This window comes from Austrofundulus limnaeus, unplaced genomic scaffold (genome assembly GCF_001266775.1).
Source record: "Austrofundulus limnaeus strain Quisiro unplaced genomic scaffold, Austrofundulus_limnaeus-1.0 Scaffold63, whole genome shotgun sequence".
NCBI lineage: Eukaryota > Metazoa > Chordata > Actinopteri > Cyprinodontiformes > Rivulidae > Austrofundulus > Austrofundulus limnaeus.
The window spans coordinates 547666-551083 of record NW_013952465.1 but is presented as its reverse complement, the minus strand read 5'-3'; the positions used below and the strand labels follow the sequence as shown (position 1 = coordinate 551083).

Sequence of the window (3418 nt, the reverse complement as noted above, 5' to 3'; positions counted from 1 at the left end):
GTATATTTTTATTTGTAGTGTGGCCTTTTTTTGTTGTTATTTATTTATTTGTTGTTTTTTTGACTTGCATTTTTAAAGGCACACTGGCAAGCAGTGATATCAATTGTTGTATCATCTGAGCAATACCCCAGACCTATTTATAAAACCACAAAGCACTGCTTTAATGATACTGTAACACATTTAAAATGTAGCACAGATTAAGTGGATTTGACAAAAAAAAGATGTATTCCTTACAGACTTTTTTTTTTGTTTTATATTAGCCGTCTAAAATACCAAGAGGCACTCATTCCAGACGCCAGCGCACAGAGTTCAGGAAGCTGATAAAAGCTCTTATTTACTCCTCACTGTCATCTTCTCACTCCTTATCCCACCTCAGTCAGACACGCTCGCCGTCACTGGGACTCTGCTGTCATTCTCATCTCAAGCTGGGCCAGGAGAACAGTGTAACCCTCCTCCTCCTCCTCCTCCTCCTCCTCCTCCATCATCGTGTTTTTTTTTACCCATCCATCACTGTGATCTGTACATACGACTGTGAGCATGAGTCCGTGTCTGTCGGCGAGCAGCAGAGCTGTGTGTTTATCTCTGCGCAGCATCTGGAAGTGCGTGTTAGTGCTAATCCTCGACAGCGTGCGTCAAGATTCAAATGAGTTACACTTATCTGTGTGTTTGTTTGTTTTGTTTTTTTTGGCTTTTACAGTGATACTGCATGTGTTTATCAGTGAAGCTGGTTTCAATTAAAAAAAACAACACGTACAAACAAACATAATGTGTTGCATGGTCTTCATCACCTTTTTACTCTCTCTGACTTCTCATGTGTCCTATCAAGCARATGTTTTTTACTCCAACACATCCAGATTACACCAGATTAGTACTCATTACTTTAGTTCCTGCATTTTCACAACTCAGCAGCTCTCATTTCAGCTTCATCTCCAAGCACAGTGTGAAAAGGTACATCCATGACCTGGTGGTACCATAATATATTATGTTTATTTCCCTCTTTTTTTCTTCCTTTAAGCCATTTCCCCCCCTGCAGTACGATAATGAGATATTGATTTAGCTCAGACAAAGCATGGAGCTTCTCTCCTAGAGAGAGCTGCCTCAGGCCAGTAAATAAAAGTCATGGAACAGCATCAGATCGGCAAGGATGAAACTGAGACTTCTGTACAAAGAATGTTTGAGTTAATGCTCTTTAATAAACATATAATCACCAAACCAAGTGGTTAAAAACAGGTTGGAAGTTATTTATTAAATCACTGAGAGGGAGTTGCCATATTCACCTGTTTTTAGAGCCTTATTAACCCATCTGGTTTCTCCGTTCTGTGTGTTAACATGCTGAATAAAGCCTCATGCAGTGCAGAATGTCTGAGTGCCAATTTGGAAAAGATCAACTTGCTGAAAATGGAATTTCTAACTTTGACGGTCAAATATTTCTCACCAGCCATGATTTCAAGTGATGATAGCTGCAGTAATAAAATTATTAATAGTCACTTCTGTAAGTGTCTTGTCAGTTTATCATAGAAATTTTTCATTTATGTATTTATTTATTTTAGTTTGTTCGTTTGTTTTTTCGTTCGTTATTTTCGTTCATTCATTCATTAGTTAGTTAGTCATTCAATTATATCCAGATTACAACTATTGGCCCAGTTTTATAATCCAGTATTTCAACAAGAAAGTACAGTTTATGCAGAGTTATATGGAACGCCAACGTTTTCATTATTAATTAAATAAATTAAACATTATGAAATAAATATAGAAATGAATAAATAATACATTAAGATAAAATGTGACAATGTAATTGTGAAATAACTGAATGTAATTGTGAAATAATTGAATGCATATATAATTCTAAACTCATTATGAAATATTTTTCATTATTCTTTAAAAAAAACATCATCAGTCATTCTGCTGAAAAGTGTCATTATGAAATAAATAAGCCACTGGGAAAAACACCATTATGAAATAAAAGATGACTTTTTGAAAAGGACATTTTGGAATGAAAACGACTTGAATTAAATAAAAACGACTCAAAAATAGTTCATACTATTGTGAAAAAATCCATTGTGAAAGGTTTTATAAGGAATTTTTTAGAGAATAATGAAAAATATTTCATAATAATGAGTTTAGAATTATATATGCATTCAGTTATTTCACAATTACATCGTCACATTATATCTTAATGAATTATTTATTCATATAGATGTTTATTTCATAATGTTTTATTTATTTAATTAATTATGAAAACTTTGGTGTTCCGTAGCATCAGGCCTCCATAAGGAAAAGTAGGTTTCCAGTGATTTCTCTAAGTTTTGAAAGCCATAAATGCATTATTTTGCCTCTGCACATGCTTTCTGTTTTTATATTGCCTAAAAGTATAGTCCCCTCAAATGATCATGAAATTCCTTTTTATAAAAGAGCTGAACATTTTCTAGTAATAGTAGTAGTTAAATGAATACACAAATGGCTTGCCATACATGTCCTATTTACATTTTTGTAGGTTAGTCTAAGAACGGTTGTTTACAAAAAGTTATTTTAATGTCTATCTGGAACATTTTTTTAATTAGGTCAAATCAGTTTCATTCGTTTTATGTGTGTTGTTTTAATGAGGCCTGGGCCACATTCCATTTAGAGGACTGAGGTCAGAGTCCCACTCACACAGACAGGCTGGTTATGGGTTGTTGTGCAGCAGGATAGAATTGGAACGAGGCCCTTATAATCAGGACACCTGGGTTTTTGTCGAAAGTGCCTCCGAGAGGAAAAATGCTGTGACGTCTGTGAAGGTGAAATTTTTTTAAATTTAATTCTATTTATATATGTCGCTAGCAGGTCATTAGCATCATTATCAGACGGAAATTATAACGTTGAGTTTTTATTTTTACTTTTTGTCGTTGAAGATAAATGTAGCTGAAGAAAGTTAACGGGACAGGCAATTGTCTCCATAAAAATAATAATAAAAAAAATCACGAATTTTGACACGAGAATGGAAAGAACACAAAGAAGAGACGAGCTGCTCCTCACAGCACAGGTGAGATATTTCACCTAATATTTCTCGTGTTTCCATTGATTCCTAAACATCATGTTTGCTAACTTGTTGTGACTGATCCTGTATGATTTTGTTAGAGGCGTTGTGCTGTCATGTGGTGGTTGAATACGACGGACTGAGGACCATTTTGCAGATAAGGAGGAGCAAATCTCCGCCAAAAAAACTACAGGTAAAAAAAAAATAAAGGTAAGAGAATTAGAGTAACACGCAATAAGTAAGTAAACTCTATACCTTTTGCAGACACGAACATCAAAGTGTTTTACAGAATTTTTTTTTCAAATGATTCATAGGCTTTTATTTGGAAATATCCGGTTACTGAAACAGCATGGCTGCATAGAGCAGGGGTTCCAAACCTTTTGGGTCTGGGGACCCTCACAA

At 34.8% G+C, this 3418-nt stretch overlaps 1 long non-coding RNA gene across 3 annotated transcripts in view; it reads left to right on the top strand.

The window, feature by feature from the left end:
* Window positions 1-2612: 2612 nt before the first annotated feature.
* LOC106518556 (uncharacterized) overlaps window positions 2613-3418 on the top strand; it is a 24297-nt gene continuing 23491 nt past the window's right edge. For 2 of the 3 annotated variants that reach the window (XR_001310331.1, XR_001310329.1), the window contains exons 1-2: window positions 2802-3022; window positions 3118-3209. This is a non-coding gene — a long non-coding RNA (uncharacterized LOC106518556). Of the gene's footprint in view, window positions 2778-2801; window positions 3023-3117; window positions 3210-3418 lie in introns of those variants that run through there. The other variant, XR_001310330.1, reaches the window with a different exon arrangement.